Raw genomic sequence first — 9,302 nt, forward strand, 5'->3', positions numbered from 1 at the left:
CACTTTTCCAATCCTTTTCCGACATGACTTCGGTCAAATTCGGATAAAATATAAATTTCTCCCAAAATACTAAAGTAAAGTGATATGTCTAATTGGGACTTTTAGTTGGAAGGATGAAACCAATCAGAATGTTTAACAGCAACCTAATTCTGCAATATTCCCTTTACGGAACAGGGAAAATACAGTATATCAATGCTAATGATAGGCCTAACTGTCTTCTGGTAGATGGAAAGGCTTTCCCAAAAAACGTCTCAATTAAATGTAAACTAGCTACAAAGTAGCCTATGGTGCATTTTTGTTGTTTCCAACACCAAATAAATAGGTTATGCAAAAAATATATATACAAAATTGCTGAGTGAACATTCCAGTAACAGACAGCCAGCCCCGCTGATTTGCCTCTCGCACTAAAGGCTCGCTGCACACAAGAGGCTGATTCTGCGATTGTCTCAACCCAGTATCACAGATTTTTGTGAAATAGACATTAATTGCTTATTGGAAATTAGTGCTAAAAGTATTTTTTTTTTCGTGTGCAGTACACAATTTTGTATACAGTGCACTTCAATAACAAATAAAGACAGTAGGTTACTTAAGACAGAAATGATAGGGAGGGAGGTTGGTTGGTTGGTTGGTCGGGGAGGATGGGTGGGCCAAAAAGGTTATGTGTTGAAATCTCATCATGGATAATTTTAGCTAATTAGCAACTTTGCAACTACTTACTACTTTTTAGCTACTTTGCAACTACTTAGCATGTTAGCTAACCCTTCCCCTAACCCTTCCTCTAACCCTTTAACCTAACTCCTAACTGTAACCTTAACCTCTAACTTACCTAGCGTGTTACCTAACCTTAACCTTAACCTAATAATATGCCATTTAGCAGACGTTTTTATCCAAAGCGACTTACAGTCATGCGTGCATACATTTTTTGTGTATGGGTGGTCCCGGGGATCGAACCCACTACCTTAGCGTTACAAGCGCCGTGCTCTACCAGCTGAGCTACCTCTAACCCTAACCCCTAAACCTAAACCTAACCCTAACCTTAAATGCTAACCTTAATCCCTAGCCTAACTAATGTTATCCACCTAACTAGCCTAGCTAACATTAGCCACAACTAATTGGAATTAGTGTAATGTACACAAATGTGCTATGAAGAAAGAAAATTGTGTAAAAAAACACTAAATGCGTTGTGAAGAAAATTGTGTAACACACAAGAAAAATGACTATTTCTTGTGCCTGTCATGAATTTCCATTAAGTCATTTGTCTATTTCAAAATAAGCTGTGATAGTGTGTTGCATTGTCTATCTTCACAGAAAAGTGTAGGCCTACTTAAAAAAATAACGTTGATTCCAGATTTGTTGAAATGCCATGAGCTTCTCGAATCCAATTCATTAGATCATCCTCCCTGTCCCTGGTGGGCCTTGAAATGGGAGGTCAGGTTCCTCAAAATATACATGCCTCATGGTTACTTTGATGCACTACTGATCACTGTGAAGGTCTGCGCACGACTGTGGCACAGGTAGTGGCATTTTGTGTATCTTTTTACACCTACTAAGACTTACAAATCTAGTCTGGTAAAAGTAGCACATAGCAGGCATATATTAGAAATTGTAGCAATATATATTGTAGAAAATGTTGCAAATAAATAGGCCTACTTACTGGCTTGCTACACCAGAAGCAAAGTACGCTTAGCAGGTAGGCTACTCAACTGTTTTCTTACCCTGTTTTTGACATAGGATCTAGCACCTACACTAGGGAGTCTATGTTAGACTATACTGAACGAAAATATAAACGCAACATGCAACAATTTCAAAGATTTTACTAAGTTACAGTTCATATAAGGAAATCAGTCAATTGAAATAAATTAATTTGGCCCTAATCTATGGATTTCACATGACTGGGAATACAGGTATGCATCTGTTGGTCACAGATACGAGACAGCCTACAGGGAGGAGGTGAGGGCTCTGGGAGTGTGGTGTCAGGAGAATAACCTCTCACTCAAAGTCAAAATCGTGGACTTCAGGAAACAGCAGAGGGTGCACCCCCCCTATCCACATCGACGGGACCGCAGTGGAGAAGGTTGAAAGCTTCAAGTTCATTGGCGGTCACATCACTGACAAACTGAAATGGTCCACCCACGCAGACAGTGTGGTGAAGAAGGCGCAACAGAGCCTCTTCAACCTCAGGAGGCTGAAGAAATTTGGCTTGGCACCTAAAACCCTCACAAACTTTTACAGATGCACAATTGAGAGCATCCTGTCGGGCTGTATCACAGCCTGGTACGGCAACTGCACCGCCCGCAACCGCAGGGCTCTCCAGAGGGTGGTGCGGTCTGCTGAACGCATTACCGGGGGCAAACTACCCGCCCTCCAGGACACCTACAGCATCCGATGTCACAGGAAGGCCAAAAAGATCATCAAGGACATCAACCACCTGAACCACTGCCTGTTCACCCCGCTATCATCCAGAAGGCGAGGTCAGTACAGGTGCATCAAAGCTGGGACCGAGAGAATGAAAAACAGCTTCTATCTCAAGGCCATCAGACTGTTAAATAGCCATCAGATGAGGGAGTGAGTGTGTGAGTGTGTAGGGCACTGTGTGAGTGTGTAGGGCACTGTGATTGTGCATAGAGACAAAAATAAAAATAAAAAGGTAAATGAGGATACAAGGTTAACTCAGATAGTCAGTGTAGCTATAATGTTAGCTATTTATCAGTCTAATTGCTTGGGGATAGAAGCTGTTCAAGAGCCTGTTGGTGCCAGACTTGGTGCACTGGTACCGCTTGCCGCGTGGAAGCAGAGAGAATAGTCTATTGCTTAGGTGGTTGGAGTCTTTAACGATTTTCCGGGCCTTCCTACCACACCGCCTGATATATATGTCCTGGATGGCAGGGAGCTCGGCCGCAGTGATGTACTGGGCTGTCCACACCACCCTCTGTAGTGCCATGCAATCAAAGGCAGTGCTATTGCCATACCAGGCAGTGATGCAACCAGTCAAAATGCTCTCAATGATACAGCTGTAGAGCTTTTGAGGATTTGAGGGCCCATGCCAAACTTTTTCAATCTCCTGAGGGGGAAGAGGCACTGTCGCGCCTTCTTCACGACTGAACTTGAAGTTGTCTACCTGCTCCAGTGCCGCCCCGTTGATGTGTTCGCCACCACCCCCCCTCCCCCTCCCCCTCCCTCACCCCTCTCAGCTCCTTGGTCTTACTGACATTGAGGGAGAGGTTGTTGTTCTGGCACCACACCGCCAGGTCACTGACCTCCTCCCTGTAGGCTGACTCATCATCGCCGGTGATCAGTCCTACCACTGTCGTGTCGTCAGCAAACTTGATGATGGTGTTGGAATCGTGCGTGGCCACGCTGTCGTGGGTGAACAGGGAGTACAGGAAGGGACTAAGCACACACCCCTGTGGGGCCCCTGTGTTGAGGGTCAGCATGACGGAAGTGATGTTGCACTCCTCTTCAATGGCTGTGCGAAGTTGCTGGATATTGGCGGGAACTGGAACGCGCTGTCTTACACGTAGATCCAGAGCCTCGCAAACATGCTCAATGGGTGACATGTCTGGTGAGTATGCAGGCCATGGAAGAACTGGGACATTTTCAGCTTCCAGGAATTGTGTACAGATCCTTCCGACCTGGGGCCATGCATTATCATGCTGAAACATGAGGTGTTGGCGGTGGATGAATGGCAAGACAATGGGCCTCAGGATCTCGTCATGGTATACATATGTTCGTTGTCCGTAGCTTATGCATACCCTTACCATAACCCCACCGCCACCATTGGGCATTCTGTTCACAATGTTGACATCAGCAAACCGCTCGCCCACACAACGCCATACACGTGGTCTGCGGTTGTGAGGCCGGTTGGACGTACTGCCAAATTCCCTAAAACGACGTTGGTAGAGAAATTACCATTCAATTCTCTGGCAACAGTTCTGGTGGACATTCCTGCAGTCAGCGTGCCAATTGCATGCTCCCTCAAAAGTTGAGACATCTGTGGCTGTCAAGGGGTGCTGAAGGTGGGTGTGGTGCATGAATCAAGCGCAGGACGCAGAAGCTCAGTCCAAAAGACTTTAGTGCAATATTCACGTAGAAAATAAGCACAATAAGCCCAAAGGCGAAATAACGGCGCACACAGGCGTCAAACAAACGGCGCACTAACATGTGCGAAAAACCTCTCCAAAACACTGGAGGGAAGTACTTAGCTCCAACACAAAACAGAAGAGCAATCACACACAAAGACAAACACACACAACGAGAACTAAATAGGACACTAACGAGGACTAACAAGACACAGGTGTACAACATCAAGACAAAACCAAACGAACATGAAACATAGATCGGTGGCAGCTAGTACTCGGGGGACGACGACCGCCGAAGCCTGCCCGAACCAGGAGGAGGAGCAGCCTCGGCCGAAACCGTGACAGTACCCCCTTGACGCGCGGTACCAGCCGTGCGCCGACCCCCGGCCTCGGGGACGACCAGGAGGACGCGGAGCAGGGCGCGCGGGATGGTCCCGGTGGAACTCCGACAGGAGAGATGGGTCTAGGATGTCCCTCCGCGGCACCCAGCACCGCTCCTCCGGGCCGTACCCCTCCCACTCCACGAGATACTGGAGACCCCCATCCGGCGTCTTGAGTCCAAGATGGACCGAACGGTGTACACCGGAGCCCCTCGATGTCCAGTGGGGGGCGGAGGAGTCTCCCCTATCTCATTGTCCTGGAGTGGACCAGCTACCACCCGGCCTGAGAAGAGACACATGGAACGAGGGGTTAATATTCTTATACTCAACAGGTAGATGTAACCTATAACATACCTCGTTCAATCTTCTCAGGACTTTAAAGGGCCCCACAAACCGCCGACCCAGCTTCCGGCAGGGCAGGCGGAGGGGTAGGGTTTCTGGTAGAGAGCCAGACTCGATCTCCGGGTGCGTACACCGGCCCCTCACTGCGGTGGAGATCGGCGCTCGCCTTTGTGACGAAGGACGGCCCGCTGCAGGTGGACGTGGGCAGCGTTCCACGTCTCTTCCGAGCGCCTCATCCAATCATCCACCGCAGGGGCCTCGATCTGGCTCTGCTGCCAAGGTGCCAGAACCGGCTGGTAACCTAACACACATTGGAAGGGGGTTAGGTTGGTAGAGGAGTGGCGGAGAGAGTTCTGGGCCATCTCGGCCCAGGGAATGTACCGTGCCCACTCCTCCGGCCGGCCCTGGCAATACGACCTCAGAAACCTACCCACATCCTGGTTGACACGTTCTACCTGCCCGTTACTCTCCGGGTGGTACCCTGAGGTAAGGCTAACCGAGACCCCCAACCGCTCCATGAACGCTCTCCAAACACGGGAGGTAAACTGGGGGCCTCGATCAGACACTATATCCTCGGGTACCCCATAATGCCGGAAAACGTGGGTAAATAGGGCCTCAGCGGTCTGTAGGGCAGTAGGAAGACCCGACATAGGGAGAAGACGACAGGCCTTAGAGAACCGGTCCACAACGACCAGGATGGTGGTATTCCCCTGAGAGAGGGGAAGGTCTGTCACAAAATCCACCAAGAGGTGGGACCATGGTCGTTGTGGAATGGGCAGGGGTTGTAACTTACCCCTGGGCAGATGTCGGGGCGCCTTACACTGGGCGCACACCGAGCAGGAGGAGACATAAACCCTCACATCCCTAGCCAAAGTGGGCCACCAGTATTTAGTGCTAAGGCAATGCACTGTCCGGCCAATACCCGGATGTCCAGAGGAGGGTGACGTGTGAGCCCAGTAAATGAGTCGATCCCGAATCTCGAGCGGAACGTACTTCCGACCCTCAGGACACTGTGGAGGGCTGGCGTCGGTACGCAACGCTCGCTCGATTTCGGCATCGACCTCCCACACCACCGGTGCCACTAGGCAAGACTCCGGTAGTATGGGAGTAGGCTCAACGGACCTCTCCTCCGTGTCATACCGCCGGGACAGCACATCTGCCTTACCATTCTGGGACCCAGGGATGTACGTGATTTTAAATACGAACCTGGTGAGAAACATACTCCATCGAGCCTGGCGAGGGTTCAGTCTCCTCGCTGCCCGGATGTACTCCAGGTTCCGATGGTCAGTCAAAATGAGGAAAGGGTGTTGAGCCCCCTCAAGCCAATGCCTCCACACCTTAAGGGCTTGAACTACAGCTAACAGCTCCCTGTCCCCAACGTCATAGTTACGCTCCGCCGGGCTGAGCTTTTTTGAGTAAAAAGCACAGGGGCGGAGTTTAGGTGGCGTGCCGGACCGCTGAGAGAGAACGGCCCCTATACCAGCCTCAGACGTGTCTACCTCAACCTGAAAGGGTAATGCGGGATCCGGATGCGCCAGCACCGGAGCCGACGTAAACAGGTCCTTCAGTCTCCTAAAGGCCCTGTCCGCATCAGCTGACCACTGCAGGCGCACCGGCCCCCCTTTCAGAAGGGACGTGATGGGAGCTGCCACCTGTCCAAAACCCCGGATAAACCTCCGGTAGTAATTCGCAAAGCCCAAGAACTGCTGCACCTCTTTTACAGTGGTTGGAGTTTGCCAATTACGCACAGCGGACACACGATCCACCTCCATTCTCACCCCTGACGCGGACAACCGATAACCCAAAAAAGGAGACCGACTCCTGGAAAAAACAGACATTTCTCTGCCTTGACATATAGGTCGTGCTCCAACAGCCTCCTCAATACACGACGCACCAGGGTTATATGCTCGGCTCGGGTAGACGAGTACACCAGAATGTCATCAATGTACACGACCACCCCTTGTCCCTGCATATCCCGGAAAATGTCATCTACGAAGGATTGGAAGACTGATGGAGCATTCATCAACCCATATGGCATGACGAGATATTCGAAATGACCTGACGTGGTACTAAACGCTGTCTTCCATTCGTCGCCCTCCCTAATGCGCACCAAGTTATACGCGCTCCTGAGATCCAATTTGTGAAAAACCGCGCCCATGCAATGACTCTGTCATGGTCGCAATCAGAGGGAGTGGATAACTGTATTTCACAGTAATCTGATTGAGACCACGGTAATCAATGCACGGGCGCAACCCTCCATCTTTCTTCTTCACAAAAAGAAGCTCGAGGAGGCGGGAGAAGTGGAGGGCCGAATGTATCCCTGTCTCAAAGATTCGGCTATGTAAGTCTCCATAGCTTTTCTCTCCTCTTGAGACAAAGGATACACGTGGCTCCGTGGGAGCGCTGCTCCTGCCTGGAGATCAATCGCACAATCCCCCTGTCTATGAGGAGGCAACTGCGTCGCCCTAGTTTTACTAAACACGAGAGCTAAATCCCCATATTCAGGCGGCATGTGCAGTGCGGGCACTTGGTTTGGACTTTCCACCGAAGTCGCCCCCACGGAAACACCCAGACATCGCCCCTCGCACTGAGCAGACCACCCATCGAGAGCCCTCTGTTGCCACGAAATAGCAGGGTTATGGGTACTTAACCAGGGAATTCCCAGCACCACTGGGTACGCAGGAGAGTCGATCAGATACAGCTGTATAGTCTCTTCATGACCCCCCTGCGCACACATCCTAAGTGGTGCTGTGATCTCCCTAATCAACCCCGACCCCAACGGGCGGCTATCTAAGGCATGAACGGGAAAAGGTTTGTCAACAGGTAGGAGAGGGATCCCTAAATCTAAACAAAACTTCCGATCCACAAAATTCCCAGCTGCGCCTGAATCTACATTCTACTAGCGCCTTATGCTGGGAATGAGGTGCAACCTGTGGAAAACACACAGGTATACAAAAGTGCGCAACAGAAAGCTCTGGGTAAGTGGGACGTCTACTCACCTGGGAGGCCCCCCCAGTGCGTGGCCTGTTGTCTTCTCCCCCGGAGAACCCTCCCCAGCACCTGGCCGCAGTGTGCCCTCCACGACCGCACTTGGTGCAGGAGACAGGCCCCCTCGGGCTCCTCCTCCTCCTATCTCTAGCGCCGGCACCCCCGAGCTCCATAGGGCTCGGCTCGGAGGTGCCGGAGGGCGGAATGGACGGACCCCCCTCGGGACGTCCACGGGTGGCCAGCAGGGTGTCCAGACGGATGGACATATCGACCAACTGGTCGAAGGTGAGATGGGTATCCCTGCAGGCCAACTCACGTTGAACGTCCTCCCGTAGGCTACATCGAAAATGGTCGTTCATTCCACCCTGCGTCCGCCGCTAGAGTCCGGAACTCTAGAGCAAACGCCTGTGCGCTCCTCCTCCCCTGTCTCAGGTGGACTAGACGCTCCCTCGGCATAGGAGATGGTGTTGGCGTCCATCTTCCTCCACTCGGCGTTAGCCCACTCCAACGCCTTGCCCGTGAGACAGGAGATGAGGGCGGAAACGCTCTCGTGTCCCGAGGGCACCGGGTGTACAATGGCCAGGTAGAGCTCCACCTGCAGGAGGAACCCCTGACACCCGGCAGCTGTTCCGTCATACGCCCTCGGGAGCGAGAGCCGAATCCCCCTGGGTTCCGGACCTGGGACTGGTGGACCGGCCGATGGGGTTGGCAGGGTAGGTGGAGGTGTGGGTACCCCGCTGGCCTCCCATCGGTGCAGGGTGTTGATGACGTCCTGTAGAGCGGTCCCCAGTTGTCGTATCTGGTCATCTTGGCCGCGAACATGCTCCTCGAGCGACTCAGGCGTAACTACAGATCCTGCTGATTCCATTGTGGTGTGTGATTCTGTCAAGGGGTGCTGAAGGTGGGTGTGGTGCATGAATCAAGCGCAGGACGCAGAAGCTCAGTCCAAAAGACTTTAGTGCAATATTCACGTAGAAAATAAGCACAATAAGCCCGAAGGCGAAATAACGGCGCACACAGGCGTCAAACAAACGGCGCACTAACATGTGCGAAAAACCTCTCCAAAACACTGGAGGGAAGTACGTAGCTCCAACACAAAACAGAAGAGCAATCACACACAAAGACAAACACACACAACGAGAACTAAATAGGACACTAACGAGGACTAACAAGACACAGGTGTACAACATCAAGACAAAACCAAACGAACATGAAACATAGATCGGTGGCAGCTAGTACTCCGGGGACGACGACCGCCGAAGCCTGCCCGAACCAGGAGGAGGAGCAGCCTCGGCCGAAACCGTGACAGTGGCATTGTGTTGTGTGTCAAAACTGCACATTTTAGAGTGGCATTTTATTGTCCCCAGCATAAGCATATGTGTTATGATCATGCTGTTGAATAATCTTCTTGATAAGCCACACCTGTCAGGTGGATGGATTATCTTGGCAAAGGAGAAATGCGCACTAACAGGGAAGTAAACACATTTGTACACATTAGCTTTTTGTGCGTATA

The sequence above is a fragment of the Coregonus clupeaformis genome, unplaced genomic scaffold (genome assembly GCF_020615455.1).
Source record: "Coregonus clupeaformis isolate EN_2021a unplaced genomic scaffold, ASM2061545v1 scaf0012, whole genome shotgun sequence".
In the NCBI taxonomy this organism is placed as follows: domain Eukaryota; kingdom Metazoa; phylum Chordata; class Actinopteri; order Salmoniformes; family Salmonidae; genus Coregonus; species Coregonus clupeaformis.